Source organism: Ursus americanus, chromosome 34, assembly GCF_024610735.1.
Source record: "Ursus americanus isolate L20-20 chromosome 34, mUrsAme1.1.p, whole genome shotgun sequence".
Taxonomy (NCBI): domain Eukaryota; kingdom Metazoa; phylum Chordata; class Mammalia; order Carnivora; family Ursidae; genus Ursus; species Ursus americanus.
In genome coordinates, this window is record NC_142160.1 from 27,945,304 (window position 1) to 27,971,541 (window position 26,238).

A 26,238-nucleotide genomic window follows, 5' to 3' on the forward strand; every position below is an offset into this window, starting at 1 on the left:
GGTGGGAAAGGGAGTCTGAGTACTCCACGTGGGAAAACATAGTAGGAGTGAGATCTTTGTGGTCTCCCGTTTGAGCTCAGATTTGAAAATCTCTCAGGTCTGATTTGTAAACCCACAAATTAAGATGAACAAAGTCGAAGAGTCAAAAAACAGCCCACTTTGTAATTGTGTACTTTAGGGTGCTTGGTTTTATTCCTTGCAAAAGAACAGACACATTAGACCAACTATCAGACTGTCTAGACTGTAGGCATGACAGCCCCGGGGGGTGGGGGGGGGACGAGGGTGGCGACGAAGACGTACGGCCGCAGCCAGACTGCATGGGGACAAAGCTAGCTTTGCCTCTTTACCCCAGGCAAATCACGTAATCCATCTGTGACTCGGTTTCCTCTTCTGGGTGTTAGGAGGGATAATAGTACGCAGCTCATAGGACTATTGGGATTAACTTAGCCTTAGCTCGGCGCACTGCGAGCCACTGTGGTACGGCTCTGGCAGACCTCCTCTTGCCTCCTACGATGTGGACTCCCCAGCGGACGTTCTAGATGCATCTATCTAATCCTGCAGCCGTGTCGGCGGGGGCTCGGTTGGGGAGAATAGAATCCACGCTAGCTGGTGTGAGTGAGCTGGGCTTAATGAAGCGAAGTGGCTTACAGAACCCGCGAGAGGACTAAAAGCCACCTGCAGATGGGGCCTTCAGGGACGAGTCCCAAACCACCCTGCCGCACGGAGCCACCGGGGAGCTGTGGCCTCCTCTGTAAAATCATCCAACAGCCACCACCTCCCCAGGCCCCAGAAAACACGCCCACTTGCTGCCATCCGTCCCAGCTAAGCGGACGGCCCCTGTGCCTCCTGATGGCCACAAGCTCGCCCGATGCCACAGACGCCGCCCCGCTTCGCTCCCATCTTCCGAGCCTGTCACAAATGCGTCTGAGTGGCCGACTCAAACTCGCGCACGAAAGCTCAGGGGCAAGAGTTTGGTACAGTTGTGCAGTGTTCCAGCCCCAGCTGATCGAGGGGGTGAGTGGACGCTGGTAGGACAAAGGCCAGGCCCCAGGCACCATCTTACCATGGTGGCCATGAAATAAACACCTAAGGACAGGGACATGTGAAACAGGACTCCGTTGTCCCCTTCTCTCCCTACCTTCCTTGTCCTTGGGCTCCTCAGCATCTGTGGCCGTGAATGAATCCCAGTGTGGCTCTGAAGCTCTGTTCTTTTAGACCAGTGAGGTAGAGAGGGCTAGAAGTTTCCAGGAATTTCTAAGAGAGAGAGAAAGAAATGGAAAATATGATTGAAATCAAAGCAGATATTGCTAGACAACTAGAGATATTGGAGGGTAAATATCTATTTTTTTAATGGTTAAAAAACCCTAAAATGTCTTCTGATGTTAACTAAAGTTCATTGTCAACTTTGGAAGGGTTCCGCAGGATATCAGCACAGTATGAAAATTTCTTTATTCTTGCTGGTTAAAAAATGAAACAGCAGGACAAAATACAAAACAAATTAGTGGTGTTTACTTCTGGGCAGTGGAATTATATTTATTTTATATATTTCTTTTTTTTAAAAGATTTTATTTATTTATTTGACAGAGAGACAGTGAGCACAAGCAGGGGGAGCGGCAGACAGGGGGAGAAGCAGGCTTCCCGCCGAGCAGGGAGCCCGATGCAGGACTCGATCTCAGGACCCGGGGATCATGACCTGAGCCAAAGGCAGATGCTTAACTGACTGAGCCACCAAGGTGCCCCAAGTCCATCAATATCTTTGTAGAAATTTTACTACCTATAAAAAGAACAATTCATATAATTTTTCAAACCAATCAACCAAAACCAAAACTTTCTTCCTCTTTCTCTTTTTCTTCCTTCCTTTCTGATCCTTTAAATCATCTGCTGATACTTAAAAGGCCTCACCGGTAGGTAAATCCTTACTCAGGGAACTAACAGACCATTAGACATTTTCAAAGTATGATAAACATACAACTTTTGAACTAAATTAATCTGTTTGTCAATGGCTGGATTTTATCCCATCTTTTGAGTGAATTTTTCTATCAACATCTTAAAACCGAAATGCAGGCTTAGAAGCTACTTTAAAGTTGCTTCTGGTTTAACTTGTTCCTCTAAAAACAATGTCAATGGCAAAACCCAGGAAGCAGACTGTATTGAAGATTAATGTGATTTTTAACCCTCAAAAACATGGAGCATAGTCTCCATAATGTAAGGTTAAAACTGGTACTTGTTTATTTAAAATATAGTGTATGTGCGTGGACCACACCAAGTTCTTCTCACGGAGGCTCTCATTCAGCCTCATAAGGCCCTAAAGGAAGGTGCTTTGTTTTTTGTTATCGATGATGAGGAAACAGGCTCAGAGAGGTTGAATGATTTGTCAAAGACCACACAGCCCTCTAATTCCACCTATGGACCCGTCAGCCGCACACAAGCACACGTATATTTGCATTCGTCTTTCTCCATCTGCTCTAAGTGCACATCACCCTTGTCTCACTTGTCAGCTGAGGCTGGTGACTCATGTTACATGAGCTTGCCTCCCGTAGCTGTCCCATGATTGCTCACAGCCTGGCTCCCACGCCTCAGCCCAATGTGAGTACTCATCAGGGAGCCGATCTGAGTCAGGTGGTAAGCACCTGTCACGGGCACCCCTCACATCTCCGTGATTCTCAGCCGGGCCACAGCCTTCAGGGAACCCCACCCCCCACACCACCCTCAGCAGCACCCTGAGGTCGGCAGCCTCTGGCAGCTGCTTGGGTAACGCTCTGGGGGAGCATGACTTTGGGACGATTTGGTCCAAAGTGTTGTTTCCCATAGGTTGGAATTTCACGGACTAAGAACACTACAGTTTGCCAACTTTTCATTTTTTTCCTCAAAAGGGCATTTCTTACTATTTAACACCCCTGCCCCCAAATTGAGAAGGCATACTTTCAGAATTACAATTTTAAAAACAAATTGGTTTCATGAGAAGATCACTACACTGCCATTGTTCTCATTTTGTCATGAACCCCTGTGGTGGGTGTGACGGCCCCCTCCTAATCCTGGAACGTGTCACACAGCCACAGGGAATTCAGGCAGCAGAGCGAACTCAGGTTACTAGTGAACACGCCTTACAATGGGGAGATTATCTTGGGTTATCCAGGCGGGCCTGGTGTAAGCACCAGTGGCAGAAGGAGGCAGAACCGGAATTGGAGGGGTGTGGTACCAGGAAGACTCACCCCGCTGTTGCAACTGTGAAGATAGAAGGGGCCGTGAGCCCAGGAATGAGGCGGCTTCCAGAAGCTGGAAAAGGCAAGTGAACAGATTCTCCCCTAAAGCCTCCGGTGAGGAACGCAGCCCGTGGTTTTAGCCCAGAAACTGTGAGATTAGAGAAGATCACACATTTCTGTTCTCGTCAGCCACTAAGTGTGTGGTGATCTGTCACCGCAGCAATGCAAAACTCGTACAAGCAGTGAAACTTCATCGCGACCCTACAGAAGGGCTCTGAGCCTGTCAGAATGTCCCATTCGACAGAGGGCATTTTATATAACTGGGCGAGATGATGTACACAAAACGCCCTGCCCAGTCCCCACCTACACCTTGTTGTAAGGTCAGAGCCTCAGGGGAGGGGCATGCTGCCCCAAGAGTGGGGCATGGAGGGCCAAGGTGAAGGACGGCAGCCTCGTGGAGCATCAGCCACCCAGGAGGGTCGGGGAAAGAGCGATTCAGAAGATGCTGGGCTTGGAAATGCCAGCACGAACCCAGGGGTAAAGACTGGGGTTACTTACAAGTGTTACTAGGAACACAGCAGGTGTTTGATAGATGCCAGCTATTATTATTAATAATAGCATTATTGCTGCTTAGTCATTGTCATTATTGTCATTTTTAAACCAAGGTTAACTGATCAGGTCTGCTTTTTAGGACGGTCATCCTGGGGCTGAGACAGAGAATAACTCAGAGGCCAAAAGGGTTGGATCACAAGGAGAACAATGAGAAGCCTGCTGGTCACACAACTCCCCGATATTGTCATGCACAGAGTCCTTTCCCATATGTGCCCTTCTCGTCCTAAGTCGTGAGTCTTGCAGCCAGGGAGAAGGAGCTTAGAGAAATCCAGTGACTTGAGCTAGAAAAGCCAGCATGTGCTGAAGGTGGGAGCTGATCCCAGGTTTGCACACACACAGGAAGTGGAGTGATTTCTTTGAACTAGAAACCACAGTAGTTTCATGGACAAATCAGCTCCTCTGTTGATTGCCTGAGGAACCTGAACTCGAGTTTAAAGCCCAGACTTTCCAACGTGCCATTAGTCAGCATAAGCAGAAGTGACTGCAGTAACAAACAAATCCCAGATACATCAGTGGCTTAACGTAAGATTTGTCTTGATTGCATCCCAGTCCAGTGTGGGAAAGAGAGGGAATGACTTCACTCCACACAGCCATTCAGGGATCCGGACTTCCCCTTCTTATGACTTGCCTTCTCTTGGTCCTGGAAGTGTCTCTATCCATCCAGTGGAAGGGGAGAAAGGGCCAAGATCATGTGAGGGGGACCAGAGGTAGTAATCAAACTCTTGAGACAGTTGTAGATTTACATGAAATTATAAGAAATACAGAAAGATCCTGTGGATGTTTCACCCAGTTTCTCCCAGTGATAACATCTTACAAAACTCCAGGTCAATATCACAGCCAATGCCAATATTGACATAGTCAAGATGGAGAATGGTTCTCTCCCCACAAGGATCCCTCATGTTGCCCTTTTATAGCCATACCTGCTTCCCTCCCACCTCCGCCCCCTCCTCAACCCCTGGCAACTGCTAATCTATTCCCCATTTCTATAATTTTGTCACTTCAATAATATTTATATGGAATCATAGAGTATGCAACCTTTTTAGACTGGTATTTTTCATTCAGCATAATTCCTTGGAGATACTTCCAGGTTGTTATGCTTAGCATAGTTTGTTCTTTCTGTGGCTGTGTAGTATTCCATGCTTTGGATGGACCACCTGTGTTTAGCCATGCACCCATTGAAGGAGAGCTGGGTCGTTTCCAGTTTGGGGTGACCATGAATAAAGCTGCTGTAAACATTTTTATGGGGGTTTTTGTGGGAACAAAGTCTTCATTTCTCTGGGGGAAACGTTCAAGAGTATAATTGCTGGGGTGGAAGATAGCTGTGTGTTTCATTTTTTTTATTAAGACACTGCTGGACTGTTTTCCAGAATGGCTGTACCATTTGATACTCCCACCAGAATGACTGTGCGTGAGCCATCCGGTTTTCCACACCCTCACCATCATTCAGTGTTGTCACTAGCTTTTATTTCAGCCAACCCAGGAGGTGCGTGAGGATATCTCATTTGAATTTGCATTTCCCTAAGGATTAGCAATATTAAACCCCTTTCACATGCTTGTTTCTGTCTATCCTCTTCAGTGAAATATCTCTTCATGGTTTTTTGCCATTTTTCTAATTGGATTGTTTGCTTTTCGGTTATTGAGTTTTGAGAGTTCTTTATATATTTTAGATATATGGATATATAGTTTGCAGATATTTTCTCCCAGTCCATGGTTTGTCTTCTCATCCCCTTAACTGGGTCTTTCTCAGAGCAAAGTTTTTTATTTTGATAATTTATCTTTCTTTTTCTTTTATGGATTGTGATTTTATGTCGAGCCTAAGAACTCTGCTTAGCCCTGGGTCCCAAAGATCTTCTATGTTTTTTCTAAAAAGTTCATAGTTTTATGTTTTACATGGAGGTCTGTGATCCATTTTGAGTTAACTTCTGTATTGTGTGAGAGGTTTCTATGGGCTGGGCCTGGACGTGGCACATGTCACCTCTTCTCGCATTTCGTTGGCTAGAACCTGGTCACATGGCTCCACCGACTGCAAGGGAGGCTGGGAATCTACTGCAGAGATGTGTGCAGGAGGAAGAGAGGAACACAGGTATCAGGTATCAGTGAATACAACAGTCTCTGTCCCACCAATTTGTAATGCCCAAAAAAGTTACTCCTTTCTCTGCTAATGTGTTCCAGAATATTTACCAAATACCTGGGAATTGGCGGTTTTTCTGGGCCTGGAACATAATAGATATTTGACAAAGAAATATTTGTTGATGTAAAGAAGGGAGGAAATCTCACTCTCTCTGCACACCACCCTACAAGATCAAACTCACGGTCTCTGTTGCATTGCTTGAGTACCCTGTTTTTCTGCGCCTTCTGGAAGGCCTGTGCAGCAGGGTTGACCTGAGTGTGGCCCAGAGGGGCCGCAGAGGAGAAGCTGGGTCCCCGGAGGGCACGTGGCTGCTATTGCGCCGGCCGGCCGTTCACCTGGGGCCCAGGAGGTGGCCGCGGCACGTGAGGGAGGGGCAGAGCTGCAGGAGCGGAGATGCCTGGGAGGCAGAAGGTTGCCGCATGAATTGCGAACAAACCCCCAAGGAGAGGGCAAAGGGATGGAAGAGCAGCTCTTGGGTCAGAATATGAGTGAGTGTACTGTGGAAGGTGACATCATCATCAGAGCTGGCATCAACCCAGGGAGGGAATGGAAGGAGGAAACCTTCCGGAATGTGTCATGACCACTCAGCCGAGAGCCTCTGAGTTTGGCTCTTGTTCCATCTTTGTGGTTCGCACTCTGGACGGGAGAAGCCAGGGTCCACGGTCTTACCTGCATGGTCACAGACTGTGAGGAAACTTCAGGAAAACCTGAAGAAAGCTCAGGAGAGAGAACTCATTCTTCTGCTGGTCTGCGTTGCTTGAGGTCGAGAACTTGTGTGACCTATTGAGACACCCTGGGACTGTGTGGATTCCTCATTCCAAACCAAACCAGAACCCTGGGGCTTCCAACTCTGCATTTAGTCCTGGCAAAATCATCTTCTCATTTCAAAAGTGGGAGCATAAGAAGAAAGAAGGCACACAAGTCTTCCGTCCAGGTCACTCTCCTTGAAGCACCCTGGTGAGAGGCAAGTGGGGACAGCCCAAGAAGGTGCTGGCAGTCCCCCTCCGCCACCTTCTCAGGCACTGTCACGCCACAGGGTGAGGGAGTCGGTGGTGAGGGGGAGAAACAAGAGCCACGGAAAACCTTGCGGACTTTGCCAAGCCAGACATGACAGGGATGTCCGCCTGGGTGGAGGCTTTGGGGAGCACACCCCTGAATAAGGAGCTGCCCTACCGCATCTGAGGAGGATGCTGGGGCTGTAGGGGCAGGGGTTGTGCTCCTTCTCCCTGCCCTCATCCCACATACGCACCCCTTCTCACTGTGCCTGGGAAGCACTATAAATATTTCTCGAAGGAACTGCCTCATTCTCTGGATCCGCTGGAGCCTACATTGAAATAAAGTTCAAAAGGAGAAAGAAAACCCAAGATCTTCCGAACTTGACACAGGGCCGCAGTCAGGTTCAGTTCACTCCGTTTGAAGTTTGCAGTCAAGGAGTGGATAGACAATTTTGCCCCGGTGTCTCTAGAAAGACTGATCATCTCACGTTTGTGCAGCCCCACGTTCCCGTGGCCAACACGACTTATCTGATGTGAAGAAACGCTGTGTCCGGTCAGGCCTCCTGACTCCCGTGACTGGTGCCTGGGAAGCGGGCCGCCAGGGCAGCGCCCTGGACTCACTGACCTTGGGGAGCGTTGCCACAACGCCAGCCTCGTTCCTGGGGAGAACGTGTGTGTGCTTCCTGCCCCCCCACACGAAGGAGCTTCAATCATCCCATTCGGCTCCCACTTCTCCCTCGGAAACAGCTGTGTTTAGGTGGAGCCGGGGTGTGTGTGTGTGTGTGTGTGTGAGTGTGTGAGCTCTCTCTAGGGTGGGTGCACACTGTACTAATCCAGTTTTTCATCAGCTTGTTGCTAACAAAGGGCCACATAAGCCCTGGAAGCCCCCCTCGGCCTTTGGCTACGGATGCCAGTAAGGGCTTTCCTGCTGCCAGTCACAGCCAATTTGCCAGGGTGGGAAGACGGGTGTGTGTGTGCATGTGTGTGAGAGAGAGAGAGAGAGAGAGGCAGCCCTGAGTTCGGAAATGTCTCTGTGTGTGGTCTGAGGCGATTCCTCATTTCATGAAATCCGTGCTTCGTTCCTGGCTCCCGTCAAACTTGCACGTCACTGAATGGGTCCCTTATCCACTTTCCAGAACACTGAAGAGGTTTGAAAGGGCTCTGTGGGTAGACTGTTACTATCAGCAAAAGCAAACAAGCCGACCTATTTAACTAAGCATTTTTAATATTTAAACATAATAACCTTCAAGCTAGTCCCGACACTTGCGGCCCGCAAGGAAGGCGGGAGGGAGAAGCAGCAAACGTCGCTTACGCCGCGGCTGCCCTCCCTGGGAGGGGCCACCCCTGGGCAGCCAGGTCTCTTGCTGTCTGGGGGCTGGGCGGCCCGGCGAGAGGCTGAAAATGAGGACCTGTCTGACTCCCGAGGCTGGGAGACCCCTGGGTGCAGTTGAGTGGCAGCCGGCTGTGGAATTCACTCACAACCCCAACAGACTCAGACGTGGTTTGAGCCCAAGGTAAGGTCGTAGTTCGCACCCTTGGACAAGGGAAAAGGCCTGGGCAGCCCCTCCATGTATAAAAAGAAAGGCCTCTGATGGCAGCATCATTAAGGTGCTAAGCTGGGCAGCTGTGGGTGTCCGAAGCCGGGAACGGGCACAGCAGAAATCCTCTCTGTGTGCACAGCCCTGGCACCCGCTCGGGGCTGCGGCCGGCGCAGACCACAGCCCCGCCCGCGGCAGGATGGCACAGGACACCCGCCCACCAGACCTCCTGCCACCAGCTGGAAGTGGCTTTCTGGTTTATGGAGCAAGACGGAACTGGAAAGTCAGTCATTCTCATGGGCACCCAGCCCCCACCCCAGCCAAAGGAGCCTTCCAGAGAGTCCCCGACTCCTCCCCCCCGCCCCAGACGTGGCCTGGCCAGGCTCCAGGGCTAGACTCTGCCTGTGCCACCCGAGGGCTCTGAATGGGCTCCCTGTCTGCCAGAGCAAACAAGATCCCCCGTGGGTGGGGCCGGAGGTTAGGAGGGACGCGGAGGAGGACAGGGGACTTTTTCTCTCTGGATGTTCCATTAGGGAGAGCCTGCCAAGGGCTTTGCCAAGGGATTTGCCAAGGGATTTGCCAAGGAGTCCAGTCTGCTCCAACATTATGGATTCACCACTAAATAGCCCCATTCAAGGAAGACAAGGCCCAAAGGGCTTTTATAATGCAACTGCTTCCCTGTGCCCCAGCCAGAGGCACCTCTCGTCCACCCCAGCCTGCCACCCAGATTTCCTCCCGGCATCAGCAGCCCCCCCACCGCCCTGCTTTGTCTGCCTAGTTCCTAAGCGCTCTGTGCGCTGGGACACACCGTTTCCGGCTCTAGCTTCCGTTTTCCTACCTGTAAAATGGGGGAATTGATATCTGGCTTGCTGGCTGTCCTGGGCTTTCAAAAAGGGCTCGGCTTAGATAGTGTCTGGCCTTAGTCACTTCTCCGTGAATGGCCGCCGTTGTTGTTATTCAAACTTTGAAGCAGTTTGGGGGGGTCCCCCAGCCTTGCTGACAGCCCAGGGGCTGGATGGCAGCAGGAGGCCTGAGGCCCTGCTACTTGCTGTCAATCCACTTCTCCCAGCCCATTTCCCACGGGGCCTGGTGGGGTGGGCAGTGGGGAGAGGACAGGTGTCTGACATTTGCCGACTGCATACACCTCTTTCTTCAGTCTCCAGACCCGGAGAAGCATGCTGTCTGTCATCACTCCCACCTTGCCCCCCTCCACCCACCCCTGCAACCCAGTCCATGGGCTTTAGGAATCTCTAAGGTCCCTCCCCTCCAAGTCCAAGCCAGAGCCCTGGTGCAGCCTCTGACACCCAGGATTTAACACACTCAGAGCAGGAGCTCCCAGCGCAGTCTGGGGGAGCCCCAGGCTCCTCGGGTTGGCAGGAGAGGCGGAAGGCAGGGAGGACTACCAGCCCCTCCCCTCACACCAGTTCAGGAGGGCATCCTGTGATTCCTGCCCGAGGAGACCACCAGAAGGTGGACTTCTTGAGTCTTGGCCCCAGGCGGGTCGTCTGACACCTTGGAACCCCTGAGACAACTGTGCTTCCCATTTGGAAACCTACAGGAAAGGGAGAAAAAGTGTCTTTCAAAGAGTTGGAGCTCAATAAATACTTGTCAACTTCGTTGAGTTTATCCTGAAAGGAAAGGGCAGGAGAAATTACACAAGAGTGGCTGAAAGGAGGCCAGCGCAGGGGTGAGAGGGAAAGAATTTCCACCTCAGGGTTGTCAGAGTGGTGTTGACCTGGGGCAGACACCTGCGTGTTGGTGCTTCAGTCCCTCCACCTGCAAGGGGCCGGTGACACCTATCCCCATGAGGGCGAGGAAAGGCCACGACATGTCCCAGGTGGCTGGCTCTGAGTCGGAGCACAGCAAATGGCCCTGTATTCCTTACTCTGCTACAGGCTGGGACTGGAGCCCCGTGTCTCAGACTCCCAGAGAGTGTTCTCCCCACTCCCTGCAGGGGCCCCTGTGTGATGGCATCCCCACATGGGACCCAGGGGCCCAAGTATCTTGATCTGTACTTCTTTGACTTTCGGTTTCTGGGCCTGGTCCCCTCTCATGTTGGGGCCTCACTGCCAGATGGAACATCTCCAAGAGTCCTTGAACTTGACTGTTGCCTGGTGGATGCCTTCAGCAAGACCGACACACAGATGACCACTAGCCCCCACGTTCCAACCAGGAGACTTCTGTCCCTGAAGCCACCATGTGAAAACTGCAAGCCACCAAAACCACCATCAATAGAAAATGGATTGAATCAATTAAATATAACCGTAGGATGGAATACAATACAGCCATTGAAAAGAATGAACCAGAGTGGGTTTGAATGATGTCTCATAGATAGTAAGTAAAATCAGCAAGAGACAGAGTTGTGGATACAGAGAAACTCCTTTCATGTAAATGGAAAGTACGTACTCTCTCTTGATTTTGGAGTTAATATTTTCCTGTAAGTATTCAGCTGTTAAAAGCTTCTTTGGGGAGGGGACACCTGGGATTTCACTGTACCTTTCTCCTTACACAATTTTTTAAAAACTCTGTGCACGTTGTGTGTTTGGTTTAAATGAGAAGAACTGCCTGTGCTGGTCACCTGAGGTTCAGGACATGGAAAGAGGTTTTGTTTAAAATAGAGCAGGAGCTGTTGGGTGGGAAGGAGGCAAGGGACCCCTGACAAGCCCAGTTCAGCACATTTGTGTCACTAGAGGCAGCTTGCGTTCATGCTGTTCCAGGTTACTATCCGGGCCCTCCAGGTGAAAGGGATGTACACCACACCAATTATGAGAACCTCGAGAAGGAGACTCCCTCTTCTGTCTGTCTATCCACCCACTTATCCCCTCACCCATCCACAGTACTGCAGTGTCCTCCCCCCCAAAAAGGGGGGGGGAAAGCAAAGCTGCTGCTACTAAGTAAATAATCCCGTGGATAAATCCACTCTGTGTCACTCCCCTGTCCCCCCTCAGTGCCACTGTCCCCACCCCCTCAGTGGAGGGAGATTTGCAAGATGCAGAAGAGCCGCTTGTTCATGTGGCTGACACTGACAGGAGTCATTTTTCCTGGCGATCAAACAGAATGCTCACAGTCGAGCCCCCTGAACGCTCTCAGTGCACTGAGAGGTGAAATAGCTACTATGAAAGATATCTCCTAGAAAGACTCCATTCAGAGGTGTGGTCTAAGGTTCTTCCAAACCAGCTCCCACATCTTATAGTTTCCCTGCCTTCTGCTTTGAAAGAAATGACAGGGTCAAGTCAACCGATTTTTCCCAAATCCTTCTTACACCCAGCTCTCTGTGGTGAATGTAAATAGGAGATAGCCCCTCACCTTCTGGGGTTTCCAATTCACTGGGGGTTTGTCCTACTAGACAGGCCGAAAAGTCACCATAACTGTTGTCCAGCTGATCGGCCCCAGACAACAGGCCAGTGCTGTTGTTTACTGGTATCTGCTCTGGGTTGGGACCCCTGATTGCACGCCTGGAGTGGCAAAGAGCTGAAAGCTAATTTAGGACAAGTCACTTTTCCTCTTTTGGTCTGTTTCGCACCCACAGCATGCGGGGCAGCTTATACTCAGAGAAAATATTGTGCATGTAGATGACACAACCAATAATCCTCTATCTGGCATATTTGCATGGGCCAACAGGTATGTGTCTGTTTTGGGAGGTTGACTTTTAGGAAAATGGGAAAAAGCCATGTCCACGAAATCAAGGCAGGTAAGCCCAGGTGGTGGAAGTGAATCTGGAGTAGAGTGGGCTCGCTGAATGGAAAAGGAGAAATCATGTTGCATGTAGGGTGTTGTGGGAGAAAAGGAACACGGGTGGGTACAAGAGGAAAGGAAGTTGCCCAGACACCTTAGCTTTGTTGTGGTAAAAAGGTGGATCTGAAAGTTTGGAGTGTATGGGCAGTGGGGGAGGTGTGGGAAAAGACGACTGACAGGAAAGGATCCTTGAGATCTAAAATCTCTCAGACCCTACAAAGACAGAAGAAGCCAAGATCTGGGCAAAACTGTGAAATGACACTTGAGGAGCTGAGCACCATGTTTCGAGAGACGCAGCGCTGGGAAAAGCTCCTCTCTGGCTTCCTGTGCTACGGTTCTCTGATGCTCCGCTGGCCCCGAGAGGGATCCATTATAATAAATGCCATTAAACAGACATCCGGATTTGCACTCTGCTCCTAGGCTGTCCACGAGTTAGCCAAGCTGTGCTTTAGTTGGTTTTCTAAGGAATTCAGAGATAGCAGTGGAGGAGAGACCACAGGGAGGATGACAGAAGGGGTGACTGAGTCTCAGGAAAGGTTTGGGGCAGTACTCTCACGCTTTAGGGCTTTGCAAGGTGCTTTCTGCTCTGTAGAAACCTGTTATGGAATGCCACACTTACTAAAGAGACAAATGAGGGACAAAAGTTAGGGTGAATTCAGGAGGCAGGAGCAGAGGAAGAAGGGTTAACCGAATCTTATGATCAGGGAAGGTGGTATAGTCCTGAAGAGACTAGAGTCTGCTCTAAAAATATTAGCCAACATCGATGTGTGATGAGCCATTTCTGTGACAGGTGCTACTTTAAGCCTATTAGTTACCTCATTTCACCCTCCTCTCAGTCCTACAAAGCAGAAGAGTATGATTGTTATCTTAATTCTGGTCTTAGAGATAAGGAAACCAAGACACAAATTGTTTTAGTTGCAGTTACACAGATAGTAAGTATATTAGTTATCTTTTATTGCATAACAAATTACCACAAACTTAGTGGCTTAAAACAAAGTACATTTATGATCTCACAGCTTCTGTGGGTCAGGAACCCAGGCACAGCATAGCTGAGTGATACAGCTAGGGTCTTTCATGAGACTGTCAGTCAGGTTTCATATGGAGACTCAACCGTGGAAGGGCCTGCCTCCAAAGTTTACGGGGTCGTTGGCCAGTGGCCATTCTCTGAGTGCTGTTGGGTTCCTCCCTGACTATTGGCCAAAGAACAACTTGGTTCCTTGCTTCATGGGCCTTTTTAAATGATAACTCACAGCATGGCAGTTGGCATCTCCAGCTGGGGAGAGGGTCTGCTAGCAAGAAAGTTGCCTCCCTGAGAGATGACTTTGCAGAAAGGAAGTCAGGAGCAATGAACACCCTGGCCTCATTCTTCCCTCCTTTTGATCTCCTGCTCCCACTGGCCAAATTGACCCAGAAGGCAGAGGGCCTAGGAGCTGTGCAGTGCAGTCCACACAGGTCAGACTCCCCAGGGAGAAGCAGAGAAGGGAGGGATGGGGGTGTGACAAACTGCATGCCCTGCCGAGAGACCAGTCCTTTAGCAGATTCCTCTAGAAGGTTTAAGCGTTTGCCCGATCTTAACCCCTTGGTGGGAGGGAGGTGGACCTTAAAACTGAAGTTTTAAAGGAGACTGAAGTTAACGGAAAACTAGAGATTTAAAGGGAAAACTGAACACCAATCCAAGAGGAAAATACAGCCATTTTCAAATTTAGGTGCGATGTGTGATTTCATTCATTAACCGTTTACTTTGTCCCCTTTCAGGAGCACATCTATGGCTTAAGTGAGGCAAGCTACCGCTTTGTGTAATGCTAAGGGCTCTATAGGTTCCCACTATAAACCCCAAATCAAGAGCTTAATCTGTAATAACAATATTGTTACTATTATTACAACAATTATAGAGCAATTTTATATCTTTTATACCTTACAGATCATCTTAAATGTATGATCTGTTCCAGGGAATCCAGGGATTCCAGGGAAGCTGATCAAGTCCAGGGAAGCTATCTGTTCCAGGGAAGCTAGCAAGTCCATTGGAGTTTAAGGAAGGAAAGCACCAGAAATAAGGAATCCTTAAACAGGATTCAGTGTTTGCCTGGGATGGGGTCACTGGTTTCCCCGGTTCTCCTTTTTATAGACCCTTGTTTCATTAAGAAAATTTAAGAGATGTGAGAGGGACATATCACAGAGAGCCCTGTTCTGGCTGTGCTCAGGAGAGGCAAAAATGTGTTTATGATTATGATTACTGATCTAAAATACTATTCACTGGAGGGACACTGGGTGACTCTGTCAGTAAAGCATCTGACTTTTGATTTCGGCTCAGGTCATGATCTCAGGGTTGTGGGATTGAGCCCCACGTTGAGCTCCACACTGGGCATGGAGTCTGCTTAGAATTCTCTCTCTCTCTCCCCCTCTGCTCCTCCCTCCTGCCCCTCCCTCTTTCTCAAAAAAGAATAAAATAAAATAAAGTAAAATGAAATAAAATACTGTCCACTAGAAAGCCGTGATACATCCATGGAGAGAAACCACCAAAAATTATGTTGTCAAAGATTTCAGTTGACAAGGGAAGATATTCATCATACACAGTTGAGTGGGGAAAAAAAAGCCTACAGAAGACTATTGTACAGTGAGATTCAATTTTTGAAGAAATCAAATATGTGTACGTGTGTGTGTGTGTGTGTAAGTTGTGAAGAGTAGGTATGAAAATATTATCAATGGTTAGCTTGTCAGTTGGAATTCCAGGTTATTATTATCCTTCCGCTTACTTGCACTTTTTAAATCAATGTGTATTTATTATGTAAAAAGTTTGGAAAGGTATAAAAAAACCATCCCTGCTCTAATACCTTGGAGAGAGATCAAAACCCCAGGGTTCCCATGGAACACATTCCCCTACTGTATTCTCCTCACCTCAGGCACAGCAGGCCCCTTGGGGTTTTCAATCCACCCTCTTGGCTATCCTGGTGCTTATTTAAAAATACAGCAGACAATAGACAAGGCAAGAAGACTGGCCCTATGTCCCAGCGGAGGAGGACGAGGGACCCAAGGTGAGCCACCCTGGATACAACAGGCCAGTCAAAGCCAGGGCTTTTTTTTTTTTTTAAACACCTTTTCCATTTTTCCTTCCCTTGCCCTCTGGGGTCAGGGTCTAGTGGTTATAGCGTGGGCATAGGCTCTGGAATTCTGATGGTGCAACTTAAATCTCACATTGGTCTCTTCCTTCTTTATGTTCCACTTCCTATACGCAAATGATGATGCTGTCTTCTCATCCAGGAAACAAAGAAGCTCTTCTAGGTGTCCCTGGACTCCTTCCCACACCTCATCCCCTTCCAGCTGGGCTCCAGATGAGAAATATTAACCAACACTTCCTCTGTCTAAAATCCTTGCCGGTGACGCTTTCACTGAAGACATTCCCAGATCATATAAGGTCCTCTCAGTTCCCAGCAAAGCACCTGAAGGGACCTCCTTCTGGAGATGTACAGTCTCAGATCTCCACGTATCCCTCTTTCACATGAAAACATGCTTTGGGGAGGTCTCCTTTCCCCAGTACTTCTCTCCTGAAGCAGTGATGTTTGCTTCTTTTCAGTTGCCTTTCCAGTTCTAGATTCTATTATGTCCCCTAGTGAGTCTCTGAAGTTTCCCTTTTTGGAAATGTTTCAGGTTGGGAAAGGTTTTTAAAGCCACAGTATTCCTGATGATGAATGGATTCACTTCTCAGCTTTTTTTTTTTTTTTTTTTTTTTTTTTTTTGCATTCCTTCAAAGGGACAGAAGGCTGGAGAAAACTTGATAGCTAAAAGCCTAAATATTGAAGAATTGGGCCCTGTGCTTTCCTTTCAAGGATTATTTCCCTACTTCTGGAATATCTTTCCCAGGTCTCATTAGTCTGTTTCATACCTTGAGTTCAACTTTGTTATTCTTAAACCAGAGCTACAAAAATGAAGTACCGTCAATCCCCAAAGACCTGTGTCAGTGGGAGTTGGGGAGCACAGAGGAAGCTCCCTGACCTCTTATAGACAGTGAGTTTGACCACTACCCTCTTCCAGGTCTCTTACTGTTTCAAGTCATCACGAACCACTGCCCCAGTCTGAGGGGAACACTCGTGAGTGATGGAAGGACCAACAAAGACCACAGAAAGGCTGGAAAGAAGGAGTACAGCCAAGTCCTAAGACCTAGAGCAGCAGGTCCCTTAAAAACACCATACCTTTAAGGGCAGGGCACTGGGCTTGGGGTGAATCCTGAACTGAGCAGTTCATCAGTTGGGGGAATGAGTCACAAAAAAGGCTTCCTCTCCAAGCATTGAGGCATTGTGGTCTTGGCATAAGGATAAACTTACAGATGCACGGAATGGAATTGAGAGTCCAGAAACAAACCCGTGTATCTATGCTCAGTTGATTTCGGACAAGATTGCCAATGCAATTCAACGGAGGAGAATTGTATTTTAAACAAAAGGTGTTGAGACGTGTGGATATCCACATGCAAAAGAGCCTACACTATATTAAAGAATTTACCCAAAATGGAAGAGCTAAAATGATTCTTAGCAAAAGCAACCCCCCCAAAAAAGTACATGAATTGGATACCATCAAAATTATAAACTTTTGTGCTTTAAAGGACACCACTGAGAAAGTGAAAAGACAATCCTCAGAATGGAGAAAATATTTGAAAACCATATATCTGATAAGGGACTTGTTCCTAGAATGTGTAAAGAATTCTTACAATTCAATAATAAAAATCCACATAACCCAATTTAAAAATGAGCAAAGGATCTGAACAGACATTTCTCCAAGGAAGATATGCAACTGGCCGGCAGCACATGAAAAGATGCTTGACATCATTAGTCACCAGGCAGAAACAAATCAAAAGCACAATGAGAGACTACTTCTCACTTGCACTTAGGGTGCTTATAATCAGAAAGTCAGATAATAACAAGTGTTGGCAAGGATATGGGGAAATTGGAACCCTCAGACATTGCCAGTAGGAATGTAAAATGGTGCAGCTGCTTTGGAAAACAGTCTGGCGGTTCCTCAAAGGGTTAATTACAGTTACCACATGACCCAGCAAGTGTACACCTGTACCCAAGAGACGTGAAGACAAGCATTCAAATAAGCTTGCACAGGAATGTTCATAGCAGCACTGTTCACAACTACCAAAAGGTAGAGGCAACCCAAGTGTCCATCAAGGGACGAACGGATAAGCAAAAAGCGTGACATCCATACAGTGGGGTGCTATTCATCAATCAAAGGAAGCATAGGGGTTCTGAGATATTTGTGGAGGTGATCCAGGAGAAAGGAATGGCCGTGAGTGGCAGTAACACACAGCAAACTCTTGGGCAGCCCTTGGACAGGGTGGCATGCAGGGGAAATTCCTCACAGCATGAGACCTGCAGAGGCTAAGGCAACGGGTCCACCATCCTGAAGGGAAGCAAAGGCAACGGGCGAGGGGGCAGAAAGGGCGCACGTGTATCTGAGCGATGCCATTCAGCGGCATGGCGGACCGTCTTCATTCAGGCCGGAGAGCTCTGAAGGGCCTGAGCACCTTCGGGCCTGAAAACCACAGGCTCTACGTAACCAATGGCCAGCAGATGCTGGGTATAGTTTCGCAGAGCATACAAGGCAGGCCCCAAACGGCTAAAAATCTGCTTGTTTGCGCTGTTCTTGAAACAATTGGATGCGCACCATTGGAGTGAGTGTGGCACGGGCGGCTTTTGAGCTGAGGGGTCTCAGCCCGCTGTGAAGAAATAACCTTGGGCCGTTTTTGGCTTATTTGCATAACAGGAACAAAGTACTGATATATGCTCCAACATGAACGAACCTTGAAAACATTCTGCTAAGTGAAAGAAGCCAGACGCAGAAGACCGCATGTTATAGGCTTGCCTGTGAAAGGCACAGAGCAGACAACTCTGTAGAGACAGAAAGTAGATTAGTGGTTGCCTTGGGCTGGGGTGAGGGTTGGGGATGGGGAGGTAATAGATAAAAGGGACCGGGTTTCTTTTGATGGTGATGAAAACGTTCCAAAACTGATCGTGGCAATGGTTGCACAACTCTGTAATATGCTCGAAACCACTGCATTGTTCACTTTAAATGCATGAATTGTACGTATGTGCATTGCATCTCACTAAGGTGTTCCAAAAAGGAAAACAAACATGGAAACTTCTTTAAAAAGGTTCTTGAATTCACGTGTCCATTTCCTTCAGATAAATATCCAGAAGTGGAATTTAATGGACCGTATGGTATTTCTTATTCTGTTCTATTTTTAAGTTTTGGCGGAACCTCCAGACTGTTCTCCACAGTGGCTGCACCAGTTGGCTTTCCCACCCACAGCGCACAAGGGCTCCCTTTTCTCCGCATCCTCGCCAACACTTGTTGTTTCTTGTCTGTTTGGTACTAGCCATTCTGACCGGTGTGATGTGGTTTTGACCTGCATCTCCCTGATAACTGGTGATCCAACGTCTGCCTCCAGAGCTATGAGAGAATACATTTCTGTTGTTTTAAGCTACCGAGTCTATGGTAATTTTTTACAGCAGCCAGAAGACACAAACACACGGAATAGCACAGAAATGCTGCTGTGTCCTCCCTGCATCATATGAGGTGGCACGTGATGTCACTTTGTCCCCGTGGTCATTTTGTGAACAATGATCACTTAGTTGAGGTGACGTCCCTCAGATTTCTCTGCTGTAAAGTTACTATTTTTCCCTTGGAAGCAAATAAATAGCCCGTGAGAAGAGACTCTGAGTCTGTACAAATACCTCTTTGCCATCATACTGCCCCCACTGGTGCTTGCCTCCAATGATGGCTCTCCTGAGTTCGTTATTACCGTGATGGTCACCAATGGTGATTTCCTAAAGCTAACTATGGTGAAGATGTCAGTTGGCATTAGGCTATGAGAAAGCACATTCCCTTCTCCACGTTTGTGTCTTTCTGTGTTCGTGCATTCCTGTCAATATGGACTCAGATTGCTGTTTTATTCAAAAGGCTATAATCAGTTACAAGCACTGCTCATTTTGCTGTTCATACGATCCTGGATTTGCCAGTGGGGTCCCTTTCAAGCAGGCTTCTGTGTTCTTTCTTCTTCTCCTTTTTTCTCTTCTCTCTCTCTGCTCTCCGTCCCTACCCTGTGTCCTTTGACGGGCTCCCATCATTACTTCCTAGGCCAAAAGTCTATGTCAGATTTGTCTCTTCCTTTCCCTACCCCCGTCCTGGAACCCGCCCTTTCCTCGAGGAGCCCGGGCTTCACTCAGTGTGAATGGCACTTAGAAACCAAGACCCGGGCGCCAGGTGAACACGCACATTCTCAAAGGGTTTTGCGGAGCACAGGCCCAAGGCAATGTAGGCTGTTCCAGCTAGGGGAAGGGCCAGCGAGCCTCTCTGGGCAGCTTCGCCATGTGTCTGGAGCTCCGTATTTCCCGGGGGGTCAGAGCAGGAAGGCTCTGTTCTGGGTTGAACTGCATCCCTTCCAAATTCATATAAGCCCTGACCCCCAGGACTTCAGAATATGAACTTGTTTGGAGACAGGATCTTTACAGAGGTAATCAAGCCAAGGTGAGGTGTCAGGGTAGGCGGGCCTTACCCCACCAAAATGGATGTCCTTATAAAAAGGGGGAGCGTGGACACGGAAATGGTTAGAGGAAAGATGGCATCGACAAGCCAGAAGGAGAGGCCTGGAGCAGATCCTTCCCCGCAGCCCCCCGAAGGAACCGGCCCCACCCACGCTTGATTCGGGGTGTCTGGCCTCCAGAACCGAGCGACAATACGTCTCTGTTGGTTGTGACACTCTGTTATGGCAGCTCTACCAGGCTTCCTGTCGCCACCCCCCACCCCCCAACACGAAGTTTCCACTCGGCTTTGATGAACGTTTTGTTTGAAAAACAGGATCTATTGGTTTAAAATAAAAGTTTGGAAATTCACTGTTCCCCTCCACACCCCTCTCACTTCATACGTGAGGATGTCACAGCAATGATCTCTTTGCAGTCTCAAGGCCCCTTTCGGTAACACGGTTGGCTTTCTTGGAGGCTGAAGGCCAAAACGAGGGAAGACGAGGGGTGGCTGGTCTGGAGTCGCCGTGAGGCCGCCTTACGGCTCCTGCAGAAGGTCCCGAGCTCTGTTGGCTCTGAACATCAGCAGGGCCAGCCGTGTCCTGTTCTGCTGTCACATCGGGGACCAGACAGCCCCGCGTGGCTGCAGCCGAGCCACCAGCCTCCCAGGTGCGGAGGCCATCCTCCTCGGCCTCGTCCCCTGCACAGCCCGCACTTCCGGCGTCCGTGTGCCCCTGGGCCACCCCTGCACGCAGGCCTGTCCGGGCGGATTGATTGCTGCGCGTCTGGGGATCGTCAGCCTCCAGGTGTTGTGAAGCAGCCACTCGACTATAAAGTTCATTGGTTTCCTTCCGCAATTTCCCTCCTCCTCTCTGTCCTCCTCTAAATCCTTCTTGCCCGGTTGGCTCTCGGGCATGTTCGAGATGCATCCACGTCAAGACACCTCTGGCGTTTTGGGTTTTACACAGCTCTGGGTCCAAACACGGTTGCCAAAGATTGGATCATGTCGTCTCCCGTGGCTTTGCACAGGGTTCTTACGCCATTTCTGTCTCCTTGGGCAAGAAGAGCTTCTGCCAACTGCAGTTCACGCTGCTAGGGGTTACGTGGAAAGAGCTAGCTGGCACCGCGCCCGCGCGCTTTGTGCCGAGTCCACCGCGAGCCGCTGTCTGCGCACCGGCACTAGGCCGCCCTCGCCCTCAGCTCTGCAGGCCACGTATATATACAGTCGTTTGCTCCGAGACCCCTCGTTCTGATGACATCTATTCAGAAGCACCACTGGGTTTCCCCCTTGTCCTTCCTGTGTCCACAACGGAGAGAGTGGGGATGCCCGTCCTCTGGAGCAGGGCTCACAATGGAGCTTAGGCCAGCCTCCCCTCCTCTGAAAACTGAACGGGTGTGGTTGGGTCCCAGTTCAGCTTTATCTGCAGACACAGGCCTGGACCGCATGTGGCCTGTGGTCTCTACAGCACTGTCCCTTGTTGACAAGTCACTTTACCTCTCTGAGCCCTACGGTCTTCATCTGGAAATCGTCCAGAGGGCCTGTGGCCTTCCAGCTCGTAGGCCTGAGGCAGAGTCATTGGGACAATTGGACTGGAATCCCTACTTGCTCTGGGATGTGACATCGGCCCTCTCTTACTGTGTGTCCTGGAATCCAAAAGCAGATGTGTGTGTGTACATGTACATAAATACGTCATATAGGCATATCCATTCTATTTAGAAATAAATAGCCCTGTGATTCCTCTGCGGTGTATGGCCCGCCGTCCACCCACCGAGCTGCCCGGGCTTATCTCGCCAGCCCGCTCTAAGGCTATGGCCCCACTGTAGAGCTCTACACAGGCGTTTGTGGGTGCCGTGGCCAAATTTCTCAACACACGTCCCAACCACGTGCCCCGCACACCCCAGGCCACCTGCCCTTGATCTCTGACTGCCCACCCCCAGGAGAGTCCGTCTCCCCAGCAGGCATGGAAACGTCCCTCCCACAGCGCTGTTGCTTGGTCCCTGAAACTGTAGTGATAATTCCACAGGATGCGGATCCCTAGCAAAGAGGCCTTGGTGTCACTGGGGACAGAGGGGGTATCTTCCTGTCTGGTCCCCAATCCTTCCTCACACCGCACTTGACAAGCAGCCTGCAGCATGCTGAATGCCTTCCTCATGCAGGGAAACGATCTGGTTGGGATTTTCTCTGCAATCTTGTTCCCAGAGATTTCCCTGCAATCTCCTTCTCCTGAGTCCTCGGATACTTGAATCACACTGTGGCTTAAGTTCTTTTTAGTGGAATCCCAGGAAACCCAAGAGATCTGGCTGGACACCAGTGTATGTGACCCTGAGAATTTGGTCACAATTAAGGCATTTTTCTCTGCCCTGAGCACACAGATTCCCTATGAGCCGACATCCAACTCCACGCCCCACTGAGTCTGTCTTGAGTCATCGGAGACACCCCCGACCTCTCAGAAAACAAGGAGCTCTACTCCAATATACCCCAAGACCCCGTGACTCTATGCTTCATGGTTTTCTAGCAATGACTAGGAGGAAAAACAACAAAGCTTTGGAAAGCCTCTTCCTGAACTAACTGGTACAATCAGAAAAGATGTATAAAGTTCATTAAATTTGTAAATATTGTGGCTAAGTCAAGAACTCCAGGTTTGGAAGCTTAACATAGCCCACGTTTCGGCTGCCCAGTAATTAGACCTGTAGCAGGTTCTCCGGAAGCACAAGTACTCCAGGGCCTGAAAGAGTGACTGCAGAGCCGTGTGCTCCTGGGACTCCGAGTGCAAACAGGTTCAGGGCTCACCAGAGCATTCTTTTCTGGCAAGGGCACTTCGCCAGACCAGCACTTGCATGACACCTAGGGCTTTATCCACATGGATTAACACAGCACGGCTAACATATCCATGGGCGGGTGGGGGAGGGGGCCGCACGTTGTTCCTCCTTATGCACCTGTTAAGGTACCTGGCTCTTAGGTGCTCAGACTTAATGCCAGGCAGCAAGAACACTTTCTTACCTTCGTATGTGCCAAGGCATTCCTTCGGCCTCAAAGTAAATACGGTGAAACTATCGCCTCTCTGCCTTGTAAGACATGATTGCTTTCCTGTCACGCCTTCTGTTCCAAACCTCTCCACCGAACAACAAAACCCAGGCATCTAGGGAGACGCCACTCCGAGGTTTCCTGCTCACTGCCAGCTGTATTTGTTCTCATCAGGAACAAGAGCCGAAAAATTTGAAAAATCACAATGTGGAAACTGGCTGTGTTACTTATCTGTTGCCGTGAAAGAAACGAACCCAAGATTTAGTGGCTTAAAATGATACGATTTGCTACTTCTTCTGATTCTGCAAGGCGGTTTCCCTGCTGGCTCACCTGAGCCCACTCCCGTGGCTACATTCGGCTGGAAGCTTAGCAGGGCCAGAAGGTCCAACAGCGACTCACACTCGGCACACGCTCCCTGGCAGACACCACTGGCTCTTAGCTGGGACATTGCAGTTCTCCACGTGGCCCCTTATCCTCCAGGAGGCTGGACTGGCCTCCTTGCATGGGGGCCTCAGGGAAGTGCCCCAAGATGGCAAGAGCAGGAGCTGCAAGGCCTTTTAAGGCCCAGTCTTAGGTCACATAAGCAACCTCTGGTACAATTGGTCAAAGCAAGTCATGTGTCATGCCCAAGTTTAAGAGGAAGGGAAACACACTCCACCTCTCGATGGAAGGAATGACAAAGTCCCTTTGCAAGGATGACGGGACAGACTGCTGCAGCATCTTTGGGGTCGTCTGGACTAGCAACACGGTGTGACGTCCTCCTGAGCAGTCCCCATCTCGTGGGGAAGGCCGTGTGAGAGAGGCTCACATCCCTCTCTAGACAAAGGCCTTCATTGTTAAAAAAGGCAAAAGGTTGCTGAAATCTTGGGTCTAGAGCTCAGAGTTGAGCTTCTGCCTCTGCTAGTTAGAACTATCTAGGTTGTTAGTGACAGAAACCCCATTCAAGCTAGCTTCAACTGAAAGGGAAATGTTGCAGAGACCGTGGATCCCGTGGCAGGAACATGGCGGGTCTCAGGGACATCAGGAACCAGAGGCTTGATGCTCCAGCACCCTTGGTCTCTCCTTCCTGTTTTTCTGAGCACCTGGCTTCCTTCTGCTCACTCTCTGGTTGCAGAGAGCTTCCTCCTTAGGGTGTTCCAGAAGGCTGGAGTGGGATGCTGGGCAGACAAAATGATGAGGGGTCTACTGGACCTCTACTAGAAGGCCTCTACTAGGTTCTGGGCTGCCCATCGCTTGATGAGCCCTAGACCCGGGGCAGCGCAGTGGTTAGGAGAACAAGGTCCCGAGTCAGACTGCCTGGGCTGGGGTCCCAGTTCTGCCACTCGTTAGCCGAGTATCCCTAAGTAAGCTACTAAATCGTCTGTGCCTCCATTTCCTCATCTGTGAAATGGGCATAGCTCTTTCTCCTGTGGAGTTGTGAGGGTGAAAATGGGCTAATATGTGCGGACCTCCTTGGACAATGCCTGATTCCACAGTATGTGCTCACAAAATGTTAATTATTATAAATAGGATGAACAGATTTTATTTACATTAATTACATTTATATGATATGAGAATGAGACGATATATAGAAGATCAGAAAAGGTTTTGTTTCCTGGGAACGGAAATGATTAATCTTGGAGAAAATACGTATCAAGGGGGTTTTCCCTACTTCAGAAACTCTTCCTGGGTGTTCAGAGCGGAGACATTAACTGTCCTTTGTTCATCAAATCCATCTGAAGTACCGCCCCCCCGCCAGCTGCTGGTCTACACGGGGCAGCAGAGCAGAGGGCCGGCCCTCATGGAGCTGACATCTGGTGGCAGACCATAGCCCCCGCTTAACATAGAAATGTGTGTTTCTAGATATGCAAAGTTCCATTAGGCCAAAACAGGTCGTGTCAAATCAGAGCCATTTCCAAAACTGCCACCGAGGAAGGCCTCTACTAGGTTCTGGGCTGCCCACCGCAGCAGACCTTCACTCCTGCTCTATTCAGAAACAGTTCTTTTCTCCAAATTCCCCAAGTCCCCTCAACCTCCATCCCCAAACAACCACCCAGAAACCCCCCACATAAACCCAGTCCATTCTCCTGTGGGTCGAAGGAAGAGAGAACCAGATCCCTGAGCAATCCTGGGAGCAAACCCCCCAGACTTCCGGCGCACTCAGGCGTGAATTTCCTAGGCAGTCCGGCATCTTGACTTTCCACTGCCTTGTGCGTAGTTTGTGTCCGTGTCTTCCCTCCGGTACCAAATGAACTGTTCTGGGATCACCCTGTGAAGAAAAATGATCTCTAAACTGGATGGCTTTTTACCAGCTACCATGCTCTGTCACCCTCACCAGGTCACAGAGGCCTCGGAAGGGCGCGGGGCCTGTCCAAGCACAAGCAAGACCCACACAGCCCGTCAGGCTCACTGGAGGGACAGCTGAATGAGGTCGGGTGTTCATCCCTTCAGAAAAATATTTGAACACAGCTGTTACCCTCCTTCCTGCCACCCATGTGGTTGTGTTTTTAAATATGGCTTGAACTTGAAGCCGTTTCCATTTATAAAAATTCTTTAGCAAAAATGCTCTTTCCAATAACAATATTCCCATGTGTGCCTTTGCTTCTGATATTTTCCTTATAAATGAATCTGTTAAAACAGAGTCCTCTTGTCTTTTCGATTTTTGTGTCCACAAACCAGCTTGCCCCCACCTTGTGGTTCTGGGACCTCTTGCAAAAGCACAAGAACCCACAAAAGGCAAGCTGCCCTCTTTTCTTCCCGGGTTGCTTATCTTATGCCGTTACGACCATCTGGGCAGGGCTCCGGGCCCGGTGTGTGGTGGCGTCCCACAGCCGCAGCCCCAGGGCTACCAGGATCCCCGCAGGAATGCCCAGGCCCTGGTGTCCACACAGCTCCACGCAGTCCCTGTCCGGCTTCTCTCCATGACCTTCCACTCTGGAAAAAGAGAGAGAGAAAACACAGGCCACCTTGGTAGTCTCAGCCCGCAAATATCAGGAGCCTCCAGGTCAACGACTCCATCCCAGAGGCTCCCGAACTTGGCTGGACTTCAGAGTCACCCTTGCAGACTCCCGCGCACAGCCACACCCATGCCAATCAGGGAAGGCTCTCCGCAGGCAGCCCTCCAGCTGGAGGCGCTGGGAATCTCCTTGGGCGATCCCAGTGCGCCACTGAGGCTGAGAACCGCTGCCCTGGGGCATACCCGCAGCACCCCTCCCGGGATGCAGGGAGTCCGAGCAGGGCCGCAAAGTGGGATGGGGGTCTGCCAACAGCTGTTTCCATAACACTGATAAGGCCTGTAGGGATTTGGCTGTCAGGATAAGCATCTCCCCCTTGCAGATGTTTCCTGTCTGCCACTTGGGGATTTGGGTCAAGATAATTCTAAATGGTCTTATTAACTAGAATTGTATAATATCACTCACTTCCAAAGGGTGGCTCCTCTCGAGCTTAGAGATGCGGAGATCACGGGGACAACTCTTCTTTCGGTCATTACAAAATTCCTCCCATTC